Source organism: Calidris pugnax, unplaced genomic scaffold (genome assembly GCF_001431845.1).
Source record: "Calidris pugnax isolate Ruff unplaced genomic scaffold, ASM143184v1 scaffold211, whole genome shotgun sequence".
NCBI classification, from domain to species: domain Eukaryota; kingdom Metazoa; phylum Chordata; class Aves; order Charadriiformes; family Scolopacidae; genus Calidris; species Calidris pugnax.
The window spans coordinates 3,921,840-3,943,464 of record NW_015091083.1 but is presented as its reverse complement, the minus strand read 5'-3'; the positions used below and the strand labels follow the sequence as shown (position 1 = coordinate 3,943,464).

Below are 21,625 nucleotides of genomic sequence, written 5' to 3'. Positions count from 1 at the left end.
GACATAAATTTTTTCCCTCCTTCTGTTTGATGCCAGGATGTGGCGCACAGGCTAACGGGTGACAGCCTAACTCATGAGGGAAGTGTTTCCCAATGCCCCAGCTCATTAAAACCAGGGTGTTTTGTTAATGCTGACTAGCCCATAGCTTTTAATATTGACTATACATGTTACTGTACGATAAAGCAACACAGAGGATGATCCAGATCACACGTGGGCTCACTTCTCTGCTGAAGTCTCCAGAACATGCAATGAAGAGTTTGGCAGCTCTATGCTGGCTGCAGGAGACCAGATAAGAACTGATGTCTTCTAAAACTTGGTGGTACAGAGTTAACTTGCAACTTGTTTTAAATAACAAAGCTGCTAGGTTAAGTTTATATTAGTTCAATATTTTTTATTATGTGGGTTTTAAAAAAAAATCTGATTCTACAAGCTTTAGGATGGATTTGCTGTACTGTTGAACTATGGTGTTTGCTGCTTATGTTATTAAGTTACTATGTTTATCTCTGAAGATAATGAAAATGAACTCAAACCTGGCTTTGCTTAGGAAAGCTTTTAGGAGGCAAACTCTTGGCTAAGGAAACCATCCTCAACCCAGCATTAAGAATATCTTTTTGAATGATTTTCTGGAAAAATTATAAAACCTATGTTTGGGACACAAGTTGCTGTGGGAAATAGAGAAATTGAATGCATATGGGGAAAAATCACACTGTCTCTAATTGCTTTTCTTCTCATGTGTCTTGGAACATCAATAAATGTTAAAGTAAATGACATTTTTGTAAGGGTAGGGGTGCATTTTTCTGAAAGCATTAAGCAAATACTTCAGCTGTTTTCAGAATGTAGCATAAAAACTAAGCTGGCAAAGGAATAAAAGATGATGGAAATAATCCTGTTTAAAAAAAACATGTGCAGGAAACACTGTCAGCTTTCTAAAGAAATATCCAGTGAGTCATTTCAACAGTTTGTTAAACAACAGGTATGTTGCTTGGGCTTTTAACGTGTAGGTGACCTGAAATCTCCCAAATAATGTTTCGGGCTCCAAAGACACACTAGGATATCAGTCTTTTCCCAGGAACACCATCAGTCTTCCTGTGGCACCTTCTTATCTCAATCTTTTCCTGCTTCTGTGCCAGGAGAGGAGTCTAAGGTGTCTGTCTGCAAATGTGGCTGCAGGGCTTATATCCTATTCACAGTTTAATGGTATTTTGCAAATAGCAGGATTAGATTTGGGGTTTTGTAATAAAAAAGTTTCTTCTGATAGGTAGAGAGAATGAATTAGTTAAAAATTTAACAGATCTCTTAATTCCTTATGATTCAGTAGAACTCAGTACACTTTGCATTTTTTAACAAACAATGGAAATGCAGTGTAAGTTTAACCCAAACTTACAGAAACTTTGTTTCAGTAAATTGTAGTTGGATTGGATATTGTTTGTTGGAGCTACAAAAATATCTGAGATGCTGCCACTTGATACCAAGAGAAAATCTAGAGTTGGATATATATATTTAATAGTGTGCACAAATCTTTCCTTTTTTCTCCTCTTTTCTTCCATCCAGATTTCTCTTGGCATGGAAAGTGTTATTTTCTGTCACACTGCAATTTCCCAGCCCTTTTGATGCATTACACAGCCACACTTTTTTTCATTTGGGGGCAGAAGCTCCGAGCTGCTGATTAATCTTATCAAGGCGTCATACCCCAATTATACAACAGGAGTCAGTGATCCTTTTGGAAATCTTAATAGCGTTCAGTCAGTTGAGGAATAATGTACTTACTGATGAGAGTGATGCTTTTTAAAGGAAGTGGCAGACATAGCTGTTTCCTTATTGTTGAAAACATTTAAACTGAAAGCAGTTTAAAACATAATGCTGCTTCTCTGGATGCTTCTGTAGAGGAACCTTTCATGTCCCTGAATTATTTACAGTGCTGGTCTTTTGTGCTTGCTTTTCTATCTGCTTTTCACATGTATGCAGAAAAAATGAAATATAAAATGCTTATGATTTGCATCCACATTTTTGATTGCCCTTGAATAAAAGGAGGTGATTTTTTGCCACAATTGTGTAAAGGTATGTTCCTACCCTAGGTCAAGTTATCAAAGCTGAGGAGGTAGCCAGAGAAGTAGTGTATGTTCTATGAGTGAACATACAGTAGTGAGCTCTGTGAGGAACCTCAAGAACTGTGAAAAAGCAAGATGGAACAATTTATATTCAGCTTCGAGGAAGAAACACAGGTTACAGAGGGGAGGAATGTGGAGAGCACTGGCAAGACAGTCTGTGAGATACAAGCCATCCTTGTAGAGCTTCCATGAGCTGGTCTTGGAATTATCACGGGTCTTTCTGAAACCAGCCTTTCCTGATCTTTTCTAAAACTTGGTCTCTTCTGGTGCTTGGTATGTGCAATAGAGCTGAAATTGTCGATGTAGCAAATAAGGAATAGAAAGGGAAAGCAAAATAACAATACCAAGAAAGACTATACATACAGCACAAACTACCTGGCAAAATGGATTTCTTTTCAAAAAAAATACTTATGTGCATGTGGAAGCAAGAACAGAGCCTGAGCACTGAGAGGACCATAGAAGAAAAAAAATTTAAAAGCTTTACTTAATTTTATTGGCTAGTGGTAGAATGGTAGAGGAGATGACAAGCTGGTGAATCTGCAGTATTTCTTTCTGCTGACTGTTGCATGAGTTTTTAATGGGATGGAATGTACTTTTTTTGGGGGAAAAAAAGGTATGCAGTTGTTTTTTCTTTCCTGACTTGATTCAAGAAGCAGAAGAGGGATGGGTGGTGGGATAATCTGTGGAACATGTGACTTTATATCCCAGGAAAAATTTAGAGGAACAGATTCAACCCTAGAGAAATGCCTGTAAATAGCAAAGGCAGCTGAACTCTTTGGGGAAAGGATAAAATAATGCCAGCCACTAGTGTGCAAAAAGCTTCCAGGCTGCAATTAAAGGAGCTCAAAGAGATTAACAAAGGCAGAAAAAGTAGCATCTTATCCCCCGTGTGCGTTCTAGACAGTGGTACGCAAAGTAAGAAGTAAAACTCATTGCCGGTTGAGATGAGGAAGGGAGGGGGAGAGGACAGCACCATACGTGGTCCCAGACTGGCAGAAATCACTGCTGGTTGGCTGCAAGGTCTGGGGAACTGGGCTCTGGGCAGGCATGGTGCTCCTCCACCGTGTTGCGGTGCACATGGGACCTCCTGTCGGGGCTCGGCTGCGGTGGTTCCACAGGTGGGTTAGCAAACGGGGATCGTTTCGACAGATCTGGGTTAGGCGTGAGTTTTCTCTGCAGTTTTGAGAAGAATTGGCAAGAGGGCACAAATCTGGGACGGTGATCTGGGACGCTGACGTCGTGATGTGGAGCACAGGGGCATGCATCAACAAATGGGCACCCAGAGGACATGGGGACAGCTGAATTAGGCCTCATTGGGTCTAACTTCATAATGAGGAAGAAACTTCTTTTTCTGTCTAAAATGACCAAGTAGAGGACAGATATTATCCATTTCCAAAGAGTGATATGTTTGATACTACTCATACCATCAACTATATCCAGGGCAGAGGGTTTCCCTATTTTAAACCAGGGTGGAGGGTATGGTTTGCAGGTCTAGCTGAAACACCTAAAATCATTTATGAACCTCTTGAGTAGAGGAAACTGTGGACATCAGCTTGGTGTCATGGATGTTTTTGATACAATTTGAAGCAAGAATTAGAAGGGCATCTAATAGAAAAGCCTGAGTTGGTGCTTCCAAACTGAAGGGGAAAATTCAGGTGTGCCATACTGGCTGCTGACCTCTCATTGATCTGTGCTACAACCTGAGGAACTATAAGCTGTTAAAGGAATGTCTTCTCAAAAATATGGGGGTTGCTGACAGTGTTCCTCAGCGTGGAACAATTCCACCTTTGCGCTTCCATGTCTGAAGTGGATATGGAGTCTCAAAGCCACAGGAAACTGCTGATGAATGCCTCCAGACTGATGCAGATCATTTGAGGTTCAAGTTCTGCAGCGTGAGAAGTTCTGCTGCCTGGAAGCTGCAAGTGGTGGCAGATACACTGAAGGGGACATGTCCTTGGGAGTGCAGTGCAGGTGGCTTTGAAGAAAAAGTGCTTGGATGTGCACCTTACGTGTAGGTCGTGAGATGGGTAGTTGCAACGGCTGGGGACTGAATTGCTTCCTCAGTAAGAACACAGAGTCCTTTTTTGATAACTGTAGGGTTCCTCTCTTTTGCTCCAGGTGCAATTCCTGAAAAAAATACCAGTAAAGAAACACTTTTTTTCTGTTTGTTTGTTTGTTTTTTTTTTTTTTCCCCGTCCCCCTAAGAAAAGAACAGAGGCAGCAATGGGATGCTTTGAATTAAAAGAGCATTCTCATATAGCACCACACCAGCAGAATTTACCCAGAGTCAAGTTCTTAGCTTAGTATTTGACTGATAACTTCTCTGCCCAGACCTTACTGCAAAGTCCCAGGGTGCTCCTATGGGCCAAAGGCAAGTGCATTGGATGGAGGTGCTGGCTCTCCTGGAGATGCAGGTTTCTTTAAAAGCATTCAGTTGAATTTGTACTATTTCCTTTTTTAAAGCAAGTGAATACCATGGTGACCTTGTCCATCAAGAAATTTCATTATTAGCAAAACCTTTAATAGCAGCAGTTTCCATATCCCTGTTCAGCAAACCCAGGCTTCAGTACAAGAATCTCTGCTGATGAAGGAAGGGGAAGAGGAGGGGTGTTCATACAGCCTTGTCAGCCCAAGGCAAGGCAGGGACAGCCCAAGGCAATGCAGGCAGAAGTGGCATTTTCTGATGTCTGAGATGCAATTAGGGAGAGGCTGAACTAAACAGATCTGCAAGGGGATGGAGACAGAAATCTCCCAGGGATGTTGGTGTAATTGAAATAGTGCTCGTTATGTGGGTAAGAGAAAGTAACTGCTCTTCGCATTCTGGTCCACATCAAGCAGACTGTTTCTAGTCTAAAAATATTCTCTGTGCTGACCTGTCTGAGAATAATTTTGTATCACTTTCCTGACTTTATTTCTGGCTTCTGATTTCCCATAGAGATCTGGAGTCTGATGGATTAGACTGGTTTCTGGGAGGAATTGCAGCAGTCCTGTCTCCGCGAGGAAGGGCCCCGTAGCTGGAATGTGCTTTCCTTGGCAAGTGCTGGGTGGTGGCAACCTTCAGGCTGTGACAGGAGACCTGTTTATTTACTTTGGTTCTTATGCTTACTGTAGGGGTTTTTCTCTGTGTGTCCAACTTCAGATGCCAATACTTCTCTCCCACCCATGGGCTCAGCGATAGCTACGCCCTGTAAGACATATGCTGCAGAGATTTTTCATCGCTGTTTTATTAACAGTCAGGCTGGTTTAACAAGGCCAGCTGTTTTATAATAGGGTAATACATTTTAAATTAATAAAGTCATTTGTTAAATCAGTTGACTTTAATCAGGGGTGCTACTTTTTACCAGTAAAAGTGAGTGAAAAGCTCTTGGAGCAAGTAGCCAAAAGGGTTGTCTTATCCAGTCCTTCCCCCTCCCTGCCTTTTCTTTTTAACTGTTTTTGTCTCTCTAAGGGTGGGACCATCCAAGATCACTCAAAGAAAATTGTAAATTGATGTCAAATATGGTAACAGTCATCTCCTTATCTGCAGTGGTGGAAGCTCTACTGTAGATTGGACAGACCAGGCAATGGTAAAAAAGAAAACCAACCCCAAATCTCTCACCTTCCCATAAGCATATGGATTGCTATATGAGCATAAAACTACAAAGGTTTCTCATTTCTTTTCTCTACCTCCCAGGGCTTTTTATCCAAAGTGATCTTTTTCACTATCACAGCCTAGGGCTGTGACAGAGTGCCTTCAGCCCAGGTTCTCTCTGTCTTACCCCACAGCTGAGACTTGTCCACTGTAACACCTAATAGAAGAATGTACTGGAGACCTTGTGGTCACAACAAAGGTCTGTCTAGCCAAGTATCTCTATCTAACAGTGACCAAAAGGGCCTTGTTCTAGTATAAGAATGGGGCAATCAGTTTTCACAATTTCCATTTCGCCGTTTGCAAACCAGGGACTTCCAGAGCCAGAAGGGAGTTCACTGTAGTTAATAAACATGGGTGGATTTCCCTTCTGTAAGCCCTCACTAAATGTGTTGAATCCACAGTGTCTGGCTGTGATGACTTCCACAATGCAACCATGTTGTGTGTGAAGCGGCAATTCCCCTAATTTTGTTTTTAAACCTGCATCCTGATGTTTTCATTTGATGTTCCCTAGTTCTTTTGCTGGGAGAGACAATTACAAATTAGGCTCTCTCAGTGCCACTCATGATGTTACAGACTTTGTGCAAAGAGAAAAAAATATTCTGTCAAATCTTAAGTCTTTCTTCGGATCAAATAACCTTTCTCTTGCTTTCTCTCGTATCAAAAGATAAAAGAATTGTTTGTCACCAAAAAAATCCATCTGCCAGGTAGGTAGTCATAAGAGATTAGCATGATGTCTTCCAGCACCTCAGTTCTGGTAAAGCATAAGGAAGACAAGGCAAAGGCTGGTGTCACCCACCCACTTTTTTTCAGAGTCGGCTCTTCTGAGGCAGAGACATAAACCAGGAAACGCTCTGCCAAACCCACTGCAACTTGGAGATCTTGTTAGGAAACATGCCAGGACCAGCGCTGCCTCCTACTTGTAGGTGGATATTGGCAAGAAGTTCAATGCAGGGTAACCAGAGGGATGCTGGAAATATGCAGCTCCTTCATTCTCTTGCACTCTCACAGTGAAGTATTCACCAGCATTTATGCTTTATCCTTGAAGAAACCAAAGACTAATGCTTACATTAGTGCCTGGGCAAGGAGAGGACCCACCTCCTGCAACCAAGCACCTTGGTGACTTCACAGATTTCCTCCCCTGGTTTCCAGGAGCTCCTCAGAAATGCGTATTTCATCCTAACTTAGCTGGGGCAGCTCTGGATCCTTCTGTTATAAGTGGCTGGTGCTCCAGTGTGCCAGGCATGGTATGAAGTCAGGGTATGGTTCCTCCCCTGGAGTGCACGCAGTGCCCGCTCACGGCCAGCTCTCTCAGATTTGAGGAGTGTTTAGTAGCAGTCTGTCTCTGTTTTTATGCCAGAGATCAAAAAACGCATTAGTGCTCCTCCTAATGCATGAGGACTTTCATCCATTGACTTCTGGAAGTAACTTGGACCACAGATTACTGTTATTGCTCTCTCAGTTATTAAAAATAGATGGACCCTGAGAAATTATGAGATTTGACTAGAGCAGGGAAGTTTCAGCACTGATTAGCCCATCTCTGTACTTGAAGAACAAACTGTTAGTACAAGATATGAGTGGAGCAACTGTATTTAGAAACTTGTTTCCAGGGAAACATTAGTTTCTCTGGAAGACAACCCCGAGACATGAAATTTTATGTGACTCTTGGGACAACTGTAAGTTTGAAGACTTTTTTTTACCCCTACTTTTTATAGCGAGTACATTCTGCTCCAGATTTATTCGCTTCAGACCGGCATGGTAAAACCTATTTTAACTGTGGAGTCCAGTATCTCAGTGGATTTCATTAAGAAAAGGGCCCACACAAGCTGCAGCTTAAAGATCGGTTGCTTGCATAGCAACTGCAATCAAATCAGCACTTCCTAAGCATATGTGTACATACCACGCAAAGTGTGACCTCAAGAGCAAGGCTTAGGTTGTAACTTGGTTTCTTGTGTGGCATCAGGCAAGTCCATTAACTGTAACATGTTTGTAAAATCAGTATAGTGATAATTTCTTACCTTCGTCCCTGAAATTGCAAAGATCACTTTAAGTTTCTAGAAATCCAAAGAAAAAGGGCTGAAAGTTTTTCCTTTGCCTTTGACTAGCTCTTCCTCCTGAAACCAGACAGAGGTTCATCTCTTAACCCCTTGGCAGCTTCCTTACCAGGCAAGTTCTCTAGAAGACTCTCACTTAGTGAACAAAGTTTATGTCCTTTATACCAAGGAGGTTTCTGTTGAAATTGCAAATGCTATGAACTTGTCTAAGTACTTTTTGTATTTATTGCAATTTACTTATTCAGAAACTCAGAGCTTTTTCTTGCCTGTGACAAAACTATGTCCTTTGCTCTATGCTTATATTTCTATACTTGATTGTTCCTTTGTTTGTTTGTTTATTTTTTTTAACGGAGAGAGTAGTAGTCTGGAAGTATATAAGTGAAAAGAATTATATAATTAAGCTTTAAAATCCTCATTGATCACACAAGTGAATCAATTAGCTATTATTTTTCTAGCAGAGATCTATGAGCCAATAGTGGCATTTGTAAAAGTCAGCATTTATTTCCATTTTTAGTTTTCTGGCCAAGGTAGGAGAGGGCAGATAAAGTTTATCTTGGGAATTTGAAAGGCCCATGGCCCTTGCTTCTCATCTGTTAATGTCCCAGAGTCTTTGCTTACACATGTGAGGTTTAATGTGACCATCTGTAAAACAGCTATAAAATTAAACCTTTTCAGTGTTGAAAGAACAGAGGAACTATTATTTATGTCGCAATAAAATGGACTGCGGATTAAATCTGTTTGTTTTAGCAGACAAATAAAAGCTAAATCCTGGTGCCTTAGCTGCGGGTGCTGTCAAGGACGAGTCTCTGTGGGACACCGCTGTCCCCAGAGCCCTGCAGGATGTGCCATGAGTGGGGGATGAAGGCTCTCCAGACCTTAGAGGTGTGCAGCATGTTGTGGTGTCATAGCATCAAATCCAGATTAAATTACGTGTTTAGGGATTTCTGACAAGCTTTTCCTACTTAATTGCCACCCACATGTTTCATCCGGCTTAGAACTGTAAGTAATTATGTTGCCGTCTTTTGTCCACACTTGATTTCTTTGCTTTTATCACCTGCTGATCTCTAGCAAAGCAGAAGCCCTCTTCTGACGACCTGATGGTTCCCACCTACTCTGCACACACCACAGAACGTGAAAATGAAGAGTGTGCATGTGATTGGTGTGGCTATTGCTGACCGTTTGAAAACAAACAAAAAGTGAAATAACTGGTCTGGCGGCCAGACGCAGCTGCAGTCAATAGTGTGAGCTGACTGGCAGTAAAGCAACATGGAGTGAAGTTATTTTTCAATCAAGTTAGGCTTTACCCTACTAATCCACGGAAACTGCAAAGGCTGTTTTCAGTAAACTCGTCACTTTATTAAATGGAAGCCAAAGCCAAAGGAAATCCACTTAAGAAAGAAAAGTTAAACAATGTAATTCTGCAGCTGTAGAAATAAATTGAAATAGAGAAGGTATATTTTCAAAGCCATTCTTGCAGCTAAATTGCATTCGTTATTATTAATGAAGAAATAAACTAAAAGATAATAATGAAAAGTTTTACTCTTTTCTTCCAAGGGAAGTTACATCAAACAAAATTCCCTTCCTGGCTTTTCAGGTGACTTGCTTGTGAATGTAACGTCAGTGAGCGAGGGCAGAACGGTCTGCTGATGAAGTTCAGTTGTAATTTTGTCCCCTTGGTTACTTCCAGCATTCATAGGTTTAGTAGATAAAAGGTGCTGCTGTCTTTCCAACTTCCCTGCCCTGAACTGAATGTTGTACAGGTGCAAACAAAACTAGTACAAGAGTTAAAACCAACACACTGTTATATCCTCCTATTGGCATCCCTGTCTTGGCTGGGTAAATGATGTTATCGATCAGCAGTTGTGATATTGTTAGACAGATGCATCACAAAAGACATCTTATAATTGTTTTTTTTTCTGAACCTTAGGGCCTGTCAGTGTAGTTGTCACTGAAGTATCTGACTGCCTTTGCAGTCAGTGTTTGTGGGTTTAATTTCAAGATCCTTTCGAAGCATGAATGATTCCACTGTTAAAAATGAGAAGCACAGAGATCATGGAAATTTGCCCAAGGTCTGAAAGGGCTTCCTTCAGTCATTTAAGACTTTGAGCCTCCTCCTCTCTATCTTCTAGTTAATATTTTTAATAGAGGTCATATTCTGGTATCCATCACCTTTCCAGCAATACGTTGCAGCCGAGTCTAAATGCTGTTTGGCATTGAGAGTTCTTTTAATTTTTTTTAATGATACCTCAGTTTCAAGTAGCGTCTTTTGCTTAAAGATTTACTGTTTCCCTGTTGCCATGCCAAAGGCTGCAATCAGGTAGTTGCGTTCCTGGTGTTGGTTTGTTGTTGTGTTTTTTTTTCCCTATGAAGATTTCATTGTGTTTCTAATCCTGAGGGGAACTGACTGTACGATCATGTTTTAGTCATGCTTACCCAATTCTCTGGTCTGACTTTGCTCGTACCCTGTGTGCTGTGAGTGCTTTGATGAAGCTCATTGCCATGCACACTTCAAGCCTGCCAGAGTCCTTGGAATACTTAATAATGTCTTTCCATGACCCCAAAATGACAGACACTGGGGATATACAGCTCTTGAAACCCATGAGTCAGGTCTCATATTCCTGAAATGTTTGGTTTGCCTTAATTCATTTCATACAGCTGTAAAGAGTAGAAACTGTTTGCAAGAGTTAAACTTCTTACCTTAAAATCAGACTCTCAAAACGAAGCAGTTGCTGAATGGTGGGAGCAAGGCACAGCACTGATTGCTGAGCAGGACCTTGACCATCTGCAAAAGCTTCTCAGCTTAAAGTCTCTAGGTCTAAGCATAGACATGGCTTTAGTGAAGAGAGCGTCTCCTCATCCTCTGTCACCAAAAATTCAGTGTCCGTGGTTGTACTAGCTGGGCTGGTCTCAATGTTGTTGATAAGAAGGTGTTGCAGATATCAGAGGTTGCGTGCAGGACAGCCTTCCTGGTGCTTCTGATGTCTTCTGTTTTACTGGATTGTCCAGCTGAGTTGCCATAAGGAACTGGAGTGTTTAGTCTTAAACACAGCAGTGTCCTTGCTGTCCTCTTCCATTGCTCATCCACTCATCTCACATCCTACAGATGAATTAAAATGGAGGCTGAACAGTGATTTTTCTGTTGGAGAGCATGCACATTCCAGCTCTGTAAGTACCTGCATCATCTATTGTATCATCTATTAACCATATCCAGCACATACCAGCAGTGCTCTGTGGTGAAACTGGCAGGTGTGCCTGCGACAGGGACAAAAAGAGGCAGAACAGGAGCTGACTGATTAGAGCTCTTCCGACTCCTACAGAAGTAGGAATGTTGTCGGTCCTCATGCTCTGCGTTGTTCCCATTGCACAACGTTCATGGTTTGATGTGGCAAATGGATAAAAAATGTGAGGAACACACATTAACGAGAATCCTGTGGCTTGGGCTTGAGGCAAGAGAGGCAAGGCAGTGCTAAAGCAACGTGGGGCGGGGAGAGTGAGCTCATCTGATAGTGTCTGGAGGTATGAGTGCTCTCAGGCCAAGGGTTGATGTACACAGGAGGCCAGCTCTGCTGCCAAAACACTGTTTGACACCCTCCTTTGTGCCGGCCAAAGTGTTTGCTGAGCCTCATAGTGCCAGTGTGGAGCTGTACTGGGTTAAAGGGTACATGAAACTATGCTTCTGCGTGGTGCAACTTTGATGTGCCACCAAGCAGGCTGCAGTGACTGAACAGTTCCTTTTCTTCGTCTCTCTGATAGTCTTGAGGAGTGGCCAAGAGCACCAGGAAGGTGGGCAAAAATCATTTTAATTGGCATTCAAAGAAAAGTGAAAGTAGAGAACTGATTCAAAGGGCTGTAAAAACCAGACGCTCTGACAGAAGCTTCCTCTCCCAAGTGCCTTTATTCCACTTGTGCTATGGACTATGACATATATTTGAAGGTCCACCTTTCTCTGGAATGTCTGATTACCATTCTTCTGAGTACAAGCTAACACAGCAAATAAAATGGCTTATGTCCCATTTTGAAGTATATCTCTTAAATCCATCTCAGGAGGGATTGTTACGCATGCTGAACACAGTTCAGAGCAACAAAATGCATATTCTTTCCATGAGCTTTTTTATTTTTTTTTTAAACTTGCCTTTTGGAAAGATGTGATGCCATATGAGCACCATTGAGTGCATTAGAGGAAGGGCTTGTTGCTTGCATGATAATTAGTCCCTGAAGTTCTTGGTGCTCCTGTGTTCTCCTTTGCATTGGGAGACACTGCTATGTCTTGTCCCCAAGGAAGTGAAAGTCTGATAAGGAGGATCACAGAGCTCATTGCGTTGAAGGTACTGTGCAGAGTCTAGCTATGTAGTGACAGGTTTTTGCTTGAAAGAAGGTTGTCTTGTTATGAATAATACTGTACCAAATGCCTCTGCTAAATATTGTTTCTAGAAATTTCCATAAACAATACAAATATTTGCTTGGCACTTAAGTCCAGGTTCTTTCATGTTTGCTTTTTCTTCCTGGTGGATGCTCTACATGGGCCATGAAGGAGAAAGAGTGAGTTTTAATGGTTCCTGCTATGTTCTCACTTTATTTTTTGCAACTCCTTTCCAAAATATGAGAAATAGAAAGGTTGTTGTTGTCCTGGAGGTTACAGTTGAACTACTTAATGAGAGAGGGAGGGCAGTGTCAGTGTTGAGGACGCATGCAGTATCTCCAGCTCATTGGGCTCTGGTCTTTTGATGGCATTGTTTTAATGCCGTAAAATGGTAGTATTTTAGTATTAGATCCTCACAACAAGAGAGCCTGTGTATATCTTTCTTTTCCTTGGGGTTTCATTCAGATTTGCTGAAAGCTGCCTTCAGGCATACAGCTAAAAATGTGGAGCTCTATCAAGAGCTTCAGTCAGTCACTTGAGGGGTGCATTGCCACATTCTGGGAGACTCTTAGGAAGAACTGGGATCCTGAGTGTCACAGCAGGCCTCAATCCAAGCCCAGTCCAAGATTTTGTCTGACACATTCTAGTTTTGATTAATTGGTGAGCTGTGCCAATGCTATTTCTGAATGATCCTCACAAATTATAGCCTGGTTTCAAAGCCTGTGGGAGCAAAAGAAAGACTGCTGCAGACTTCAGGAAAATAATTTCTCTGCTAATTTTTGGCAGCTGGATAGCATCATCCAGAACAATGCCCACAACTTCCAACTCGTGGTGCCCTGTTCTACCTAAAGCAGTGCTCACCAGCGTGCAGAGGGGACCGGGCTTTCTGCAGTGCTGCCCATGAAGCCTATGCTAGGGTTAGAGAAGGCAGAGTTAGGGTCAGAGACTCGTGGAGGAGGCTACATGATTGACTTAGCTGACCACTCAGAGGTTTGCCATCCTTGACCTGCCCATAATTCTGTGGCAGCTACCCTTTTCTCAGAAAAGCAGGTGTCACTCTGGAAGCATACCTCCTAGAAGGTCATTTGAGACACATGGCAACTCCTCAGGAGTATCCACTGGTCCCTGCTAGGCTCTTGCATTTTATAATGCATTTTAAAAAGACCTCTACTATAGTTCAGCTTTTTAGCTATTTTTATCTAATGTGGTCAGCCGACACTCTGCCTTCATCCATTTTTAAATGGCAGGTGCCTTTCTCTGTGACGCAGCAGCATAGCATACTTACGCAGCTTACAGCATAGCTCCCATCTCTTGCCTTGTGTTTTTGGTTTTATTTCCATACCTCCAAGAATGGTTTCGTACCCTCTGCTTCAGATCACATGTCTGGCCCACAATAGACAAAGCATCTGCTTATTCCTCCAAAGCCACAGGATTTTGTGCTAGTTAATATTAATCTCTCTAAATCCCTTCAATCTTTTGCTCTTGGAGTTGCATCTATTTCTGCATGTTTCTAATATTCATCTGACTACTATGCTCCTCACTCTATTTCTTCTGTGCTGCTTAGTGGCTTTGATAAGAGACATTAAAGGGGTGGATAAATGGGAGAGAGGCAGAATGCGGTGTGATTTGTATATTTTTCACTAGAGAGACCCATATGAGGCCCCTTCCTTTCTTGAGCACACCAGTAGGTTTTGGCTGTCCATGCAGTGGGTTACTCTCTCTGTCCTTTAATACTGGTTTTGCAGATCTGCACATGTATAATTAAGTTTTTCTTCTGACACCTCTGTGGTGTCCTGTTCGGAAAGCTTCATAAGCATTTATTGGTTTGGGTTACATAGTGGCTGGGTGATGTCCCTGAGTTGTTTGGGGACAATGGGGGAAGCAGAGAAAAGAAATCCAGAAGCCACAGGCACCCCAACAGGCAATTCTTTGTGATTTCATGGCTTCTGCAAGGTAGTTCTGTATCATACCAAGTTAGTGGTTGGCTTTCCTTACCTGATTTTAGAAAATGAATCCTACAGGTAAAGGCAAATTCCAAAGAAAATTACATGTCTCTGGCAGTTGTCTCCGCAGCCCTTCTGTACCATCCTGTAGTTCTTTGAAAGGTCCTTATTATCAATTGCGAGAGTTCAAATTTTATGTTAAAGACTGACTCCTGCAATGGAGCTCAGGAAGCTGCCCAGGTCTTGTGCTGGAAGTGGATGTGTTGCCCATTGCCTGCACCTGCATTTTCTTCCTTCTACTCACAAATTCAGTTACAATGTTTTCAAATGCATTCAAGTACAGTTAGTTAACCACCAACCTATTAACATTAACTGATGAATATAGGAAGCAGTGAGAATCTGGGTACACGCTAGTTCTCATTTGACTGTGAATGTCAAGAAATAACCCTGACACATAGTGTGGGTTTTCTTGGGCTTCTTTGCTTATCTCAATTTAGTCAGGCTTTGGCACTGTTGTCAGAACTGATGTAAAGCAGAATATCTTGTTGCATTTCAGCTTTTGATGCCTCAACAAAATTAACCAGCCAAGAGGATTTTTTTTTTGGAAGCAAAAAACATAAACAATGGGGAATGTTTCAGAGTCTAGGCTTTCTAGGTTTGCCACAACAAATACAAGGGTAAATGCAGAGCACTGGAGATGAAATAGACTGGACTCTGTGACTAGCCCTTACTTGACTGATGGCTTCTGGAAGCTGTTGTTCTTTTCTTCTTAGATGCTACAGGATGAGCACTGAGGTCTTCAGTTAGGAGTGATGTGATATATAGATGTTGGTGCGGATACTGTTTTAGGTACAGGGCAGTCATGTCAGTGTACTGTCCCCACAGTCCCTCCGTGTCAGTGCGAGGGAAGGTAGTGCTGGTAAAAACATGTTGGTGTGAAGTTGACTCAAGAGCTATTCCTCTAACTAACAAGAAGACAGGCCTAACTGGTACCTGGCTGAAGGCAGTGACTACAATTTTGTTATTTTCAGGAGGGTGCTCCTGATTTTATTTTTGAGCAAGTGAAGAGAACCAGCCCTGATATACTCAAGTAGGTAGAAAAGGTGCAAGAAGAGGTTGAAATTGAAGTTAAGCATTGCCCTTTGAAGCAGAGTTCAGCACTCTGTCAATGGCAAGGGTTGAAAGTTTGCCCACTGTGGAGCTAGGGACCTAAATACCCCCAAGAAATATCCGCAGTCTCAGGAGATGAACCATTTGTAGAAACTGATACTAGTGCAGCAAAAAGCATTGGAACACAGTGAACCCCAGAGCAGCTCTTGAGTTGAGATGTTGTAGATGTGCATTGCTCCTAATGGCCACTGCTGGTAATAGGAAACCCTGTTGATTTTCATGTACAGAAGGAGGAATTATGCTCCTTGTACAGCATGTAATACCACGAGAGGTGGTGTGCACAGTCTGAAAACCCCTTACTGGATCAACGCTTAAATCACTTCCAAAGCCATTGAATTTAACCTAATTACTACTTTGTTGGGTCCACTAACATTCCCAGTAAATACTGATGTTTGCTTCACTCAAAGTGTTCAAAACAGAATTGTATCTCTCTTTTTTAAAATTGCCAAATTTTGTTTTGCAATAACTTTCCTGGTATGTAAATGAGTAATTTAGTTAATCTGTTCAATAACATTTTCCATGTGTATAAAAAGTCATGAGAACAAAGATGTTTGCTTTGTGATTGAAGGGTACAGGAAGGGGAATCTTTACCATCTGCCACTACCAAATTACTTTTCAAGGGGGAAAAATAAATCCCTTTCATTGGAAGCTATTTTGATCAGCTCTAACAGTAATATTTTATGTAGGATTTTTCTTCCAGAGCCCAGTAGAAAATTCATCTTCCTAATGCTTTAGTAAGAGGAACATCTGTCTCCGACGTTGTGAGGATTGAAGAACTAAGAGTTTTTAGAAATCTCATATTCATCCTGCAATATTTGTCTGGTGCATTTAATCCTAATATGCCAGTTGCAGCAGCAAATATTTTTCTACTACCAGCCAGTGAACTCCAAAAGAAACCTGTTTAGCTGCAGCTAATGAAAATGCAATGCCTGTGATCCTGCGATGTTTTTGTTCTGCAGCACCAGCCTGAGTTTTAAAGAATTTTGAACCAGTAAGACTCAGACTCCACAACTTTGATGGAATGTAAAAGCCTCAAGCTTTCAACACCTGCCGTAGAAATTTAATAAATGGGTCAGTTTCAACAAACAATTAACTTAACAACTTCATCTGGAAGGCTTAGAGGCCCTTTTTCATAGGAGGTAACTTGAGAGCAGTCTCATGTTATATAGTGTAGTTAATGTTTCCTTTAGAAAACCAGAGTTTTTTAAGATTTAATATTTCATGTGCTCCAAATTACATCAAATTAGTGTATGGTACACAACAAAGCTTTCAATCCCAGTATAGATCAAAAAGAAAATTTATATTAATCTTCTAAGCTGTTTGGGGGTTTCTTGATCACAAGGAAAATATACAATTCCCAGGAATTCAGAAGCTTATAAAATGAATTTTGTGGGCAATTTGGATAAAATTAGTCCTTATACTTTGATTATGCCATTAAAATTCACACTCCTACAAATATGGAGATTTTCTTGTAAGTACTGAGCGCTCACTGAGCAGTGGAGCTGGACTGCACCATATAGACTTGAGACAAATGTGTTTTCCTACATGTTGTCTCACACTGTGAGCTACTTTTCAGCCTCCTGTAAAAATATGTAATAGAGATTAAGTCTCTGAGGGTTCATAGCTCGATGTGTTTAATGTAAGTCTGCGCCGAGATGAAGCAAAAGAAGAAAATTTAATTGCCCTTTTCCCTGCCCTACTTTACACGTTTCATCTTAAACTCTCCATTTATTTTGCTGTCAGTTGCTACACTCCACCAAGTTTCCCTTTCTCACCCCCTCTTTTTTTGTTGTTGTTACAGCTGACCTCTAATCACCCCTCCCATGTCAGATATGTTGCCTGGTCTTTTGTCTTTGCATCTGAACTTTGTCCCACATGTTGTGTTTGAACAGTAAAAGATCTCCTGGACAAGGATTTGTGCTTCCTTACTGCTGTGAACATCCTGTATCTCGTGTCTGGCCACTTGTTGTAACTAATGGCATGGCCTTTATTTGCCCGTATGGCATTTGCAATTACGTGGATCTATATAGGCACAAAAAGGCAGAACGGGATTCATGTGTCCCAGCTGCACTGTATGCAGAAGCTTATTGAGGCAGATCTTAGCCAGACATCATCTTCTTTTTGCTGGTTTGACACCAAAATTCAGCCTGGGTACTCAGTGCCATTTGTCTGGGTGTATACAAAGATACAGCCATCTAATTAAAACAAAAAAACCTAAGAAGTTCTCTTTAGCTAATGGTATTGCTGGCAGCCTTGTCATTATCGGTAAGAACAACACAGGCTTTCATGTCTGGAAAAGCACTTGTCAGTGCTTGAGACATAGTAGCACAAGCTTGGGATGTTGTGGCAGCAAATAAGCAATTTTAGGTAAAATACATTTTCTAAGATGTCAGGTAGAAATTCTTCACCATGAGGGTGGAGAGGCACTGGAACAGGTTGCCCAGGGAAGTTGTGGATGCCCCATCCCTGGAGGTGTTCAAGACCAGGCTGGATGAAGCTTTGAGCAGCCTGGTCTAGTGGGAGGTGTCCCTGCCCATGGCAGGGGGGTTGGAACTGGATGATCTTTAAGGTCCCTTCCAGCTCTAACCATTCTATGATTCTGTGATTAAGTTTGCAGAGAAAACAGTTTTCAGATTTGATAGTATGATCATAGAATCACAGAATGATGACCCGTAATCAGAAATACCTAGGGTGAGTCACCGAGTAGGATCACCGTGAAGCCCAGTTTAAATCCAGTTCTCATTTTACTTATTGGCCTGGAGTTTGGGCAGTTCAAAAGTAGATGGTTCAGTGTGTGTTCATTAGAGACTGATTGATTGCTTGGCTGTATGAACACAGGTTTTGGGGTGAGGAAGGCAGAAGGAGAGGAATTTGCATTTCCCAAGACCTAGGATGTCTGCACCACATGTTTATAATTTTGAAGTTAGGCTGTAGTACTTAAACATCATATATTTATGCCCATATATTTTTGTTGTGTAATAAGAAGTACCATTTTCTCCTGATCTAAGACTTTAGAGGCACCTGAGCACCTGCCAGAGCCAAACAAGTTATGAACTGGTTCTGATGACGTGGATATGGGAGGATTCTCCTGGCAAATTATTGCCTCTGAAGCCAAGGGCAGTCAAAGCATCCTCTTTCACAGTTAGGTGGCCAACACCAGCGTTTCTGTCTTGAACACTTGCTTCATGTTAATAACAGGTATATCTTGTATCTATAGAGGTTGTAACTTGCGGTAGAAAGAAGGAAGCTGGCTTTTGTGTGTGTTATAAAACTAGCAGTTAGCAAGATGTCTTGAAGGTAAGTTGCAAGTGGATCTAAAAGCCAGCTTGGCCTGTTGTGAAGGTTTTAACGTCATCTGATGATGATATCCTGGATGAAATAGTAATAGCTCTGGAAACAAATTTAAGTGACCTTCTGCTTTGCTTTGGGAGTAATATCCATACATGCAAATCAAGCAGTTTTTTGAAGCTACGTAATTACACACTGATGAGTGTTCCATTCAAATCAGCTTCCACGTTTCATAGTTCCTTCATGTGCCCAGCCCCGTGGTGGTGTGCCTCAGAGGATTATTCATAACTGGTTCTACAACAACAGAATAAATAGTATTTGAGAGCAAATCAATATTTGCTATCTCCAATTTGCTGTTGAACCCAGAGGCTGTTAAGGGATTGGCTTCTTGTAGGTATTGCAACAGTTGTGACCTTTGAGGAGATCTGAAGGAGAAAGAAGTGGCATTAGCAGTAAATGCCTGAGGAATTTGTAGGCTGATGGAGAAGGAAATAGTGCCACAAAGGGAAGTAGCTGAACCCTCTTCTCCATTAACAGCTTAACCTTGAATTTGCCCAAGTGGTTTTTTAACTAGCTTAGTTTTCTGTGATAACTTAGTTGCTTTTGCCATAAGATTTGACAAACCAGAATGTATATCCTCGTGAATATTTATTTGCAAACTGACTAGGGTGCAGACAGTGGCTAAGCCAAATTCTGCTGTCCTCTGGGACACAGCTATGGGCAGAGAACTGTGCGGGTTATACAATAGGCTCATCATCCTACCAGTGCACGTTTTCCTTCTGTAGAGTTTCTTCGCCTCTAAATTATTGCAGCTAATGCCTGTGAGTACCTTACCCATGTACTTTGATATAAATACTGTGCCTCTGCTGCATCTTAGACCCTACTATGAAAGCATATTGCAGCCGGGCTTATTGGAAGAGTATGGAAGGCCCAGCTTCTGTGTGGTGGTCAAGATTTCTCTTTATAATTTTTCTCTTATGCCAAGGTCTGGGCTGAGCTGAACCAAAATGGCAATTCCAAACGTTTTACTACCTTCCAGCATTACATCTTTGAATCCAATCCTCACAGCAGGCATCCTTCTTTTCCAGCATAGGATTTGTGTGCAGGCCAGCCATATGGTGTGTGTAATTATAATTTTATAATGGTGTTATTGCTCTCTAGCTGCCCAGTAAACCCAGCGCAGTTTCAGTAAACTATATGCATAAGCATAGAAACTTTAGACTTGAACAATTTTCTTCACTATTATACAATAGTAGGTGCGAAGGAGAAAAAAAGATTCCATTTAATTTATAGAAACTGTATAAAGTTTATAGAGTCTCTGCAATGATCTCAAATGAAAAGGCTGTGGAGAAGAGGGGCTGTACCGAAACTGGGAGGTCCACAACGAGAAGAATAACAGTTAAAGGCACACATCAGTAAATACCTGCACTGAACTTTTCCCATTAACTCTACCGTCGAGCATATGGACTGCATTAGGGGTTTGTCTGCCTTAGGGACTTTATAAACACATTTCCTCCCCTTTCCTCTTCCCTGCCCAGTCGCTATTGCTTTAGACTATTACAGAATCGAATAGTGTCCATTCTGGGGTCATCATTTTTATTGGAAAGAGGCTGTTTGCTGTAGAAACATTCACTGATTAGTGTCAGAAACCTGTGTATATATGCAAGTGCTTTCCTGAATGTGCCTTTTTTTTTTCCCTTGGTGTGTGAGCTTCCTGAAGCAGTCATACCAGCTTGGCTCACCCATCCTTTCAGGCATATGTGCAACTCTAATTTGCATTGATGGCAGAATTTCTGCAGCAAAATTAGGAGCCAATGTGTGCTCAGTTTTATGGACGATCTGTAAATAAACACAGCTCACTTTTGCATCCTTATTTACCCTGAAAATGAAGGTTGCCAAAGTGATTGGTGAAAAAAAGGTCCCAAAACCAAAAATCTAAGCCTCTGATGAAATCAGAAAATATTCATTATGCTTCTGTGTACCCTTCTGTGTTTCTTCTTTGATTTTAGCCAACATTGGAAGTCTGTATGTCCAGCTCCCAGAACCTGGTGCTGTCCATCCGAGCATTCCTGAGCTTGAGGAAGAGATGGCCCTGTTGCCTGCTTCTAGCTCCTGCACCCATTTTGCCTTCCCCTTTGCACTAACACATGTATTTTAACAGAAAAAAAGTGTCTCTGGGAACAGATCTGGCTTAACATTAACCTCCACCCACCCTCAAGAGTTAATTTTAACACATGGATGGTGGAAGTTACACCCTAGGTGACACATAGCACTTCTGCTGCTCAGCCCTGGATGTGTGAGTGCCTGGCAAGAAGTTCTGGGGTCGAGGTGCTGAAGGAAGGAAAGCCCAAGAAAGATGTGACACATCTCTTAGTTTATTGTACTTTGAGATTTGTAGGTGGTAAATGATGTGGGTTTTTTACAGATATTCTGGAACCCTAATATAATTTACAGTTTCATATGTAGAGAGCTGTTTCAAATCTGTGCACATTCTTATAAGATGTTTTAAAAGAAAAGCCAACAGCAATAATTAGTTTGGCATTTTCCATGTTTTCTAAAGCACTTAAGGGGTAATGACTTTTTTTAACCAATCTTACATAAAATCTGGTTTTACAGGAATAAGAGGACTTAAAAGGCCTGAATGGACGTCAGTGACATGTAATTCATGCTGAAAGCTCTATTCCAATACATCAAAATAAGGAAAACAATTATACATATGATTAGAGGCTGCTGACCCTTCAGTTAAAATGATCAAAAAGAACAATATTAAAATTTGATTTACGGAAGCTACTACTTAGCCTATAATTACTCTGACCAATAAAAACAAACCAGACTTTTACAGAACGTGATTTCCCAGAAGATAGGTTAGCTATTTTTGTAGGGCTGAAGAAACACAAAATGGTTTTAAAATATATTTGATATGCTCTATGAGCAAATTGAAATACAGCGTATAACTACTTTTAATGTTTTTTGTTCATAAATTGCCAGATTTCCTTAATTCAAGTGAAATTTGAGATCCACTTGAGAATAATTGTCCCTAAAATGAAACATTACTTTGTCAGTCTACTTCATTT

At 41.3% G+C, this 21,625-nt stretch overlaps 1 protein-coding gene across 1 annotated transcript in view; it reads left to right on the top strand.

The window, feature by feature from the left end:
- CLMN (calmin (calponin-like, transmembrane)) overlaps window positions 1-21,625 on the top strand; it is an 85,606-nt gene that overhangs the window by 31,685 nt on the left and 32,296 nt on the right. The gene's annotated exons all lie outside the window — the stretch shown is intronic.